The sequence below is a fragment of the Triticum aestivum genome, chromosome 5A, assembly GCF_018294505.1.
Source record: "Triticum aestivum cultivar Chinese Spring chromosome 5A, IWGSC CS RefSeq v2.1, whole genome shotgun sequence".
Taxonomy (NCBI): Eukaryota; Viridiplantae; Streptophyta; class Magnoliopsida; order Poales; family Poaceae; genus Triticum; species Triticum aestivum.
Window position 1 is genome coordinate 302223675 of NC_057806.1, and position 10776 is coordinate 302234450.

The following is a 10776-nucleotide window of genomic DNA, read 5'->3' on the forward strand; positions in this document are numbered from 1 at the left end:
CACCTAGTAATCCTTGTGTATGTCCGGCAAAATGAGTATTGGGGCTGTAACCAGACGTTTTTCAACTCCTGAAAACTGGCTTCACAATCCTCGGTCCAAATGTACTTTGTTTCCTTCTTCAACAACTCGGTCATGGGTTTAGCAATCTTGGAGAAATTATCAATAAATCTCTGATAATATCCTGCAAGTCCGAGAAAATTGCGGATCTCCTTGACTGAGGTGGGGGATTGCTAGTTGGTGACCGATTCAACCTTGGTGGGGTCGACTCCTATTCCTTCTCCTAAAATAACATGTCCGAGGAATCGGACTTCCTTCAACCAAAATTCACATTTGCTGAACTTGGCATATAACTGATGTCCTCGGAGTTTCTCCAGGACTAGACACAGATGTTCCTTTTGCTCTTCCTCGCTCTTGGAGAAAACCAATATGTCATCGATGAACACCACGAGAAACTTGTCCAGATATTCCATAAATACCTTGTTCATCATGCTCATGAAATACGAGGGGCATTAGTCAATCCGAATGACATGACGGTATACTCATATAAACCATACCTGGTGGTGAAAGCTGTTTTGGGTATATCCTGTTCATGAATCTTCAGCTGGTGATACCCTGATCGAAGATCGATCTTGGAAAATACTTTGGCTCCGACTAGCTGATCAAATAAATCATTAATCATCGGTAGAGGGTACTTATTCTTGATGGTCACGTCATTCAATGAACGATAATCTACAACCATTCTCAGGGTTCCATCCTTCTTCTCTACCAAAAGAACTGGGGCTCCCCAAGGTGACGAACTTGGGCGAATATATCCTTTCTCCAATAATTCCTTGATCTGCTGCTTGATCTCTTCCAAATCATTCGGGGGCATCCGATAAGGTCTCTTGGATATTGGGGCTGTGCCAGGTAATAACTCGATCAAAAATTTTGTTTCTCTATCCGGTGGCATTCCTGGTAATTCCTCCGGAAATACATCCGAAAAATCTTGTACTACAGGCACTTCCTCCTAAACCACTCCCGTGAGGGAATTCACCTGCTTCTTTATCGGTGTGCGTCTGGATACATATTTGATCCTCTTCTGCTCCGGGGTGGTGAGCAAAATCGTCTTGCGGGCACAGTCGATGTTCCCTTCAAACTTCGTCAACCAGTCCATGCCTAGGATCACGTCCAATCCCTAGGATTCTAAGACTATGAGGTCTACGGGAAAAATCATGATTTCCGATGCTGAGGGTTGAATGACAGCCTAAGCCTGCCATCATCTCTCCTCCTGGGGAAGTGACTTGGATCGGGATTCTAAGGGTCCTAGTGGGCAACCCATACTTTTCCACAACTACCCTTGATATGAATGAATGCGTTGCACCGGAATCAAAGAGTACCAATACTGAACGTGAATTTAATAAAAACTTACCAACCACAGTGTCTGGCTGATCATAGACGTCCTCCATGTCAATGTGATTCACCTGAGCATGAGGAAAAGGGTTGGGCTTCTTTGCTGAGCTCCCATTGCCGTTTCCATTCCTCTGCTTGGCATCCGGACAATCGGTGGCATAGTGTCCTGTCTTCTGGCACTTGAAACAGGTGATTTGACTCAGATCCTTCTGAGTCGGAGTAGGACAGTGCTGGTTGCCATTGCCTCCATTGCCTGACTTGGAGTTGTTGTCGTGGTTGCGATTGTTTCCGTTCCCTCCTTGGTTATGTCCTCCATGATTATGTCCTCCATGGGTGTGATGGTTATGTCCTCCCGAGTATGGGGCATAGCGGGGCTTCTGCTGAGCTCCGGAGTTATAGTTTCCCTGGCCATATTTCCGCTTGCGACTTTCAATCTGCTGCTTCTTGCCTTCAAGTATAGTGGCCTTGTCTACCAGCTCCTGGTAGTTGTTGAAGGTAGCCACCATTAGATGCATTCCCAGCTCATCATTGAGTCCTTCAAGAAACTTCTCCTATTTTGCGGCATCTGTGGCCACATCATCTGGGGCATAGCGAGATAATTTGCTGAACTCATCCACATACTGCCCCATAGTACGGTTCCCCTGGCGTAAGTTGCGGAACTCACTCTTCTTCAGACTCATGGCTCCAGCTGAGACATGAGCGGTGCGGAAGGCCCGCTGGAACTGATCCCATGTCATGGTGGCGACCGGATAAGTGGCGGTGTAGTTTTCCCACCAAGAGGTTGCGGGTCCATTCAGTTGATGTGCGGCAAAACGCACCTTCTCAGCATCTGTGCATCCAGCAGTTGTTAGATCCCTTCCGATCTTGCGGAGCCAATCATCGGCTACAATCGGCTTGGTGCTACTAGAGAACACCGGTGGATTCAGCCTCAGGAACCGGGTCAGGTTATCGACAGGGGGTGGTGGCGGTGGATTGTTGTTGTTGTTGCCTTGGTTTTGGATGAGCATTTGCATTAAGGCATTCTACTGTTGGATCAGCTGGGTGAGCTCCGGCGGGAAAGTGAAACCGGGGTCACGTCTCGGAGGCATCTGGTGTTATGGAGTGGATGAGAAATTAGAATAGAACAAGGGTCTAATGAGAAAATAGCACTACCCAAATGAATGCACAAACATAATCACACCAATCATTTATTCATTCACCTCAAGTAAGGTTCAAACTCAGATTACAAAATCTCACGACTAATTGAAAAAATAATGGCGTAACTGATCGACGAAAATAAAATAACATGGCGGTCGACTAAATGTCTTCATCAATTATCGATGCGTCCTCTAGTGCATCGTCCTCTGGTGCGGCGCCTCCCCTTGCGGCTTCCTTCGGTGGAGCTCTCTTCATAATACTGGTCATTGCTCACGAGAGGTCCATCATCTCCACTCGGGAAAAGGTCTTCTCCTAGATCCATCTTCTCCTCCAGTGTGGCAATATATTTCTTCCGGTCTCGAGTCTATCCATAAAATCCTTGACTTCATCCTCATGCTCATAGTGGGCTTCACGTGCTGCATCCTCTAGTTCAATTTCACGAAGATGCAACTTTTGGACCGTCTTCAAGCTCCTGCACATCTGAATCTCCAGAGCCCTGATGTGAGCCTCCAAGTCTTGGACATATGAGTGAACGGAGTCGTCATCTATGATGCGGATGATCTCTCCATCTGCAGTCCTGCGAGAGATCATGGTGTGGTCTGATCCAACAAGCTCGGTCCTGTATGCCTCCTGGATGCGTCCAAGTGCACTATGAACTGCTATGTCTCTCCCGAGGATCCAAGTGGGAGCAGTGAACTTGAAGTCAACGGGCACCGAGAGACTTCCGAAAGTCCTCCCTGGTACGTGCACCTTAATCCTATAATGACGGTCTTCTGGAAATGCCATGATAGGGGTCCCGGTGATAGACGGCAGAGCAATCTTCAATTTCTTGGTGATCTGGACTAGCCTCCTACCGAAAAGCATTGTCTCATCTGGCTGGCAAAACTCCGGGAGCAGAACTGGTATGAACTTGACGGCCATCTAGAATGTTGAAATCGGAGAGAAGTCAGAAATGAACAGGGGAGTATTACGGAATGATAAGGACATAAAATAAAATAGTTTCTTCCTATGGCTTTCCGATCCTAGGGGTTACGTCCTACGGTCAGCGTGTGCTTTGAATACCATCTCTGTAACGACCCGACCCAAAATCGGTCAAGTCTCTTTGTAGCTATACAATCCCAAGATCATGCTGGCACACACAGTACATTGATGAAAAGATTCAAAGTTCAATCACACATGAATTTATTACACGATTCTCATATCGAGTCTTTATTACATCATAATAAATTCGGCCGAAGGCCAACTCATGAGAAATAAACTAAATAAAGCCACGGAAGCGTAGACGAATAGCGAGTCCATCCGACTCCATAGGGCAATCGCCAAGCATAGATCGTAACCTCACTCCTGGTCGGAAAACTCCTCTGCAACATGAGATGTTGCAGCCGTGTAGGTCAGCATTGAGAATATGCCGGCAAGTCATAGAGAGAACAACAATAATAATGCTAACACTATATGCAATTTGGCTGTGGGGCTCTAAGTTTTATGTTTTTGCAAAAAAGCCAGTTTTTCCCTACAACAAAGGACTTGCTTACAATTACTACAAAATGTTGGTAGTTATTGATATGGTTCCGCCAACCAATGTCACATTCCCAATTATTAATTAACCCCTCCATTAATTTATTTGTTCGGTGTTGAGATTTTCGAAATACTCCAGTTTCCAGAGGCTCATTTGTCCGTAACTGGGGACACGACTAATCGATTAGGTTGCTACTCTGTAGAGTCTTGTGCACTTTACCCGCAAGAATCGTTCCCTCCTTTATGTCCTCGCACTGCCTGGTGTTTGAAGACGGGATGAACGAAACAGGGTCTTCCGTAGAGTTTCTCTGAGCACTACCGGTACCCATCCATGTCCTACCGTTCTTCTACATCTGCTGGCACCGTCCGTCCAGAGTCATGCCTAAGGTCAACCCAGCCAGAGCCCATAATGGCTTGCGGCTGCACAGGTAAGCTTCCGGTCAAGGGGTATCCATCCGTCTCTTCGTGGCTGGGTGAAGCCTTCCGCAAGATGTCATGGCGCTTCTTCATGCATCCCGGCCATCCGCTGGTTTCTCCAGGGTGCCCGTCAACCGTCCTCCACCCAGTAGTGAATTTGAAGTCCATCTTGAGCTTGACGTCATGGGGTTGTCATCATCTTGACTCTCACATCTCCCTTATGAATCTCTCAACCAATCCCGTCTACGAGCATAGCAAGATAAACTACATCATCTCGGGCAATAGTAGCAAGGGGAAATTGGGTTCATCCTACCTCATGATACTACTCAAGACATAACTTAAACTTCTCCTACTGCATGCATGGTGGGGAGGAATAATTCTAATGCAACAAAATCATAGGTATTGTAAAACATGATCAAATGACTTGCCTGGCTGACAGTCTTCAAACGCTAGTGACTCGAGATAGCAAGCTTCGCACTCCAGAAATTCTATCGATTCAAACAATAGCACAAATAAGTCTTCCACTAAATAACATAACAACAAGCTAAAGGAAAACACACAAGCACTCAAACCAAAACCAAAGAAACTCGAGGAAAACAAACTCAAGGTTTTCATCACTTCAAGCAACAACAAGGAATAGTTTTGTCCTACTAACACTTTTCTTAACAGATCCAAAACAAGGGTTTTTCTAACTAACATAAAGGAAAACAACATATAAACTAGATGCAAAAGGAATCACATCAATATCTATTATAGAACTCCTGTTAGGCCTAAAACAAAACTAATAAAGAAAATAAAGTAAAACTTTTTACTTTGCTGTAAATAAATGTTCACCCCCTGTAACTACAGAAACTAATCTAAAATAAATTATAACAGGGGTAAATTAAAATTCTATAATAACTAGAACAGCAGGAAAACAATAGCGAGCTAAATAAAACAGGAAAAGCTTGATTTGACTAATTTTTTTAATATAATCTACAAATACCCCAACAAGTTCCTACTGCTGGGGTAGGTCAAAACTAAGCAGTGGCAAAAAGAATCACCTAAAAATAATAATCCTAGCTCAATTTATAGCAGAAATACTAATCTGACTAAAACAAATATAAAACTATTTTTATAAACTTAAACATGGCCGAATCGAATTTCTACAGAAGCTACAAGAAAATTGTAAACTAACAAAAAAGAATCAACTAAAAATAATAAATAACCTAAAAGAAACAGATTTTACAAAATTGAAACTATTCTGAAGAAAACAGAAACGAAAAAAAAAGAAAAGAAACAATCCAACGTGCTAACGGGCCGAAACAGTGGCGCTCTAAAACTATCTAACGCGCAAGCGATTAATAAACCACTGCGTCCATGGGCTAACAGAAATAAATCGATCGGCCAGTCTAACTAAACCGCAACTAAATAAACCAATCTAAACCAAAACTAAAACCGATCTATATGAAATAAAACCATTCCCCTTCGCGGATCTAATCTAAGCCGTAGGTTGCCGATCGAACGTGGAGTGGGGTCCGGCGGCTTACCGCGGCGGTCGACGGCGAGGTGGACTCGGGCGTTGGTGGCGGGGGTGCTCCGGTGGTCCGGGGTGGCGGCGGCGAGGTCGGGGCGATGCGGCGGAGGTGGTGGTGGAGTTGTTGGAGCTCGGGGACGACGAAAACGAGTGGGACGAGCTCGGCGGGGCTCCTGGTGCTCTGAAACTCCGACGATGGGCGGTGCTGCTCAAGGCGGCGGCTCCGGCGATCCCTGGACGGAGAGAGGATGTCAGGGAGGTGCGCGCAGTTGAGGGGTTTCGGCTGACAAGGTTTAAGGGCAGGGGGATCCTCACCGGAGTCGGAATAGACGGCGGACTGCGGCGGCAGCAGCGAGATCAGAACGGCGAGGTCGCGAGCTATGGTGGGAGTTGGGGAAGGGTTTATGGGGGGTTCGGAAGAGGAAGGGCGTAGGAATTTATAGGACATTAACTTGGAGCAGGGGATGACTCGGGATCGTGATCCCGTGGAATCCGGACGCGGCGGTGGCGTCGAACGCGCTCTAGCGCGGCATAGCGTGGGCAAGGGGAAAGATATGAGGGCGAGCCTTTCGATCAGTGAGAGAGAGAGGGAAGGGTGCGGTCGGTCGACCGGTCACGAGGGGGTTCGGGTGCGGGCGCGGCTGTGGCTCGCTGTTGGGCCGCGCCGGGTGGCTGGCTGGGCCGGTTGGCCTGGCCAACTCGAGGTTCTTTCCTTTTTTTGAATAAGGCAGAGAGAAAACTAACTAAGAGAAAACTATAATATTTTTTTATATAAGACATACATACATATATCAAAATTCTCAGGGGAATTAATCCTACAACGTGGACATTTTTCCAGAGGCAAAACAGAAACTAAAAAAAACATTTTCTGCAAACTCCAAATAAAATTCAAATTTGAATTCAAACCTTTTGGCAATATTTTCTTTTGACATTTTTTGGGGTGTCATGTTATCTCCTCTCATACTTTTTCTCAAGTATTTGTCAGGGATAACTTTCAATTGCCAAGTTGAATCCAACTCAAAAAACAACTCAAATGCCTCTGAAAAAGATCCAAATGCCGCACAATTCAAACAAAATGCATAGATGCTTAACTAATATTTGTAAAACATTCCAAATTGAAAATTTGGGATGTTACACTGCAGGATGTTGCTAACGTGACACTACGATCAGAGACCCTTCGACGAAACTCTGTGCGATGCAAAAATCGCAAACAGTGGTGTAAAAAACCCGTCAAAAAAGGTGCAAAACGTTTGCGATGGAGGATGCATCAAACACGGTTCAGGTTTTAATTGTGTGTGAGATGCATGGCATACGGTTCAGTTCAACAAACTGTTTGCGATAAGGAGGAACAAAAGAAACGGGCAGCCAGATGAAGGTGTGTGTGATATTGTAACACCCTCGATGCGACTATATCTCCCACGTGTCGAGGCACGACTTAGAGGCATAATCGCATTGAAGGCATATGTCGCAAGTTAGGCAATCTTCACAACATCCCATGTAATATATATGTAATAAAAGGGGAGATAACATAGTTGGCTTACACTCGCCACGTCAATCAAGTACATAAATAACATTACATCATCTAAACACTCATGGCCCGACTACGGCGCCAAAATAAAAGATAACCCAACATGCGACACGGTCCCGATCACCCCCAACTGGGCACCACTACTGATCATCAGGAAAGGAAACATAGTATCATTGAGAGTCCTCGTCGAACTCCCACTTGAGCTCGAGCGCGTCACCTGGAGCGGAATCATCAGGCCCTGCATCTGGTGTAGTAGTAATCTATGAGCCATAGGGACTCAACAATCTCGCACCCTCACGATCAAGACTATTTAAGCTTATAGGTATGGCAAGGTAAATATGTGGAGCTCCAGCAAGCGACTAGCAAATATGGTGGCTATCCTGTTCACAAAAGAGAGCGAGAAGAGGAGGCAAAGCGCGAGCGAGAAACTAGAGGACAACCTGCGCAAACATTACTCCAACACTGTGTCCACTTCCCGGACTCCACCGAGAAGAGGCCATCACGGTAACACACTCAGTTGATTCATTTTAATTAAGTTAAGGTTCAAGTTATCTACAACCGGACATTAACAAATTCCCATCTGCCCATAACCGCGGGCACGGCTTTCGAAAGGTCAAATCCCTGCAGGGGAGTCCCAACTTAGCCCATGACAAGCTCTCACGGCCAACAAAGGAATAGACCTCCTCCCAAGACGTTCCGATCAGACTCGGTATCTCGGTTCTTCAAGACACTTCGACAAGTTAAAACAAGACCAGCAACACCACCCAGATGTGCCGACAAATCCCGATAGGAGCTGCACATATCTCGTTCTCAGGGCACACCGGATGAGCAAGACGTCGGGTAGGCCAGCCCCGAGTTGCCCCTGGTAGCCCCGGACATCGCTCGGTTGGACCAACACTCAGAGGAGCACTGGCCCGGGGGGGCTAAAATAAGATGACCCTCGGGCTCCGGAAACCCAAGGGAAAAAGAGGTAGGTGGAAAATGGTAAAACCAAGGTTGGGCATTGCTGGACAAGCTTTAATCAAGGCGAACTATCAAGGGGTTCCCATTATAACCCAACCGCGTAGGGAACACAAAATCCGGGAACATAACACCGATATGACGGAAACTAGGGCGGCAAGAGTGGAACAAAACACTAGGCGAGAGGCCGAGCCTTCCACCCTTTACCAAGTATATAGATGCATTAAGATAACATGGCAATATAATGATATCCCAACAAGTAAAATAGATGTTCCAACAAGGAACGGCCTCCAATCTTCACCTGCAACTAGCAACGCTATAAGAGGGGCTGAGCAAAGCGGTAACATAGCCAATCAACGGTTTGCTAGGACAAGGTGGGTTAGAGATTTGGCATGGCAATTTGGGAGGCTTGAAAGCAAGTGGTAGGCATCGTAGCATTGGCATAGCAAAAGAGCGAGCAATCTAGCAAAGCAAAGATAGTAGTGATTTCGAGGGTATGATCATCTTGCCTGCAAGGTGGTCAGAGTTGACTGGATCCTCGGAAGCAAACTCAACGGGCTTCTCGTTAGCGAACTCGTCTCCCGGCTCTACCCAAACAAGACAAACAAGCAAACAAAACACAATCACCCACGTTCAAAGCTCAAACAATATGATGCAAAGATGGTATGCTATGCGGGATGTGATGCGGGATGCATATGCAAGATTTGACAAGGTATGCATAAACCTGGCCTCAACTTGGGAATCCAAGTGTGCCACTGGAAAGATGAGATGAAATCGCTTGAAAACGATATAAAGAACGCCGGAATCGGAGTTACGGTTTGGAAATGGCAAGCAATTCAAATATGACACCGGTCTGCGATTTACAGCAAGTAGCCATCTAAATGCAATGAGATGAACAAGCTATAGCACCCAAACATGACAACAAAATACATGGCAGGGATGCATTCAAGATGCTTAACAAAAGTCTAGCACTGAGCTATGGCCAATTCATTCATTAACAGGTTCAAACAAGCATGGCAAAAATGCATATGGCAAACAGATTTCAGACTTAGTGAAATTAACACTTGTCTGGAATTTCAGATCAGGTAGCACTCTTCTGAGCACCAAAACTACATACTACAGGACCTGTACATGGCAAAGTAAAGCATGGCATGGAGCTACTCAAAGAGCTTAACAAAAGTCCCTTAGTGACCTTGAGCCAAAAGGGATCAGAAAATACAATTGCAAGCATGTGAACATGGCAAAAACATAATCAGTTCTCAGACTTAGTAAAAACTGGAGCATGCTGAAAACAGATATCAAGTAGGCATGTTTACGAGCTCGATGCACTCACTACAGAGCAAGTCATGACAAACTAAGCATACACCCATCAAGAATACACAAAATGCAAGCTAGAAATGGCAAGAACAATAACATAGCATGCACGGATCAACTAGAACATCATCGGCAAAATCGCTAACAAGTAGATAATCTGCCCAGATTCACGAAGTAGCAAAAGTAGAGCTCGATTGACTCAAGCTAGGTTGCTCCATCATTGCAAACAAAGACATGGATGGATAGAGCACTACAAGATTAACAAAACATCCTTACTGGTCATCCTCAAAAGAGGCACGGATCACTAGGAAACAACATGAACATATGGCCATATGAGATAAACAGGTCAAGGACTTAGTGGAGATGCTAAATCCCTAAAATCAGCTTTATCAAGTGCCTCACTTTGCAAGCTTGTGCTAGTCACCACACTCATCACAAAAATACATGGGTTGCACCTTTGGAAAGATGGCAAAACCCTTAACAAGACACATGTAGAGTTCATGGGCATATCATGCACACAATAATCATGGCAAAAATGACAAATATCTAAATGGAGTAGCAGATCTGTCAATTATCTCAAGTAGCACTCTTCTAACAGCATTTCGGGCATCAAGATGAACTCAAATGAAAATGATGCAATGGAATGAAATGATGTACTCTCCGAGACGAACATTTTGATATGCTATATGCCAAAAACGGAGCTATGGATGCACAGTTATGATGCGTCAAAGTTTCCCAAAAATCCGAGAAACTGGGGACCTAGAGAAAAAAAACAACCTCTAGGGTTTCAGATCTGGATCGCCGGCACGCTAACCGAGGTCGGCGGAGGGCTCGCTGGAGAAGGGGGCAGGGCGGCCGGATCCCTTGCCAGAGAAGTCGCCGACGTCGAGGAGGAGGTCACCCGGAGCTTCAAGGAGGCGGGGCGGCACCGGATCTGCGGCGGCGTCGGGCTTGGCGGCGGAGGCGGCGTCGGCAAGCGGGCGGAGATGGTGCGGCGGCG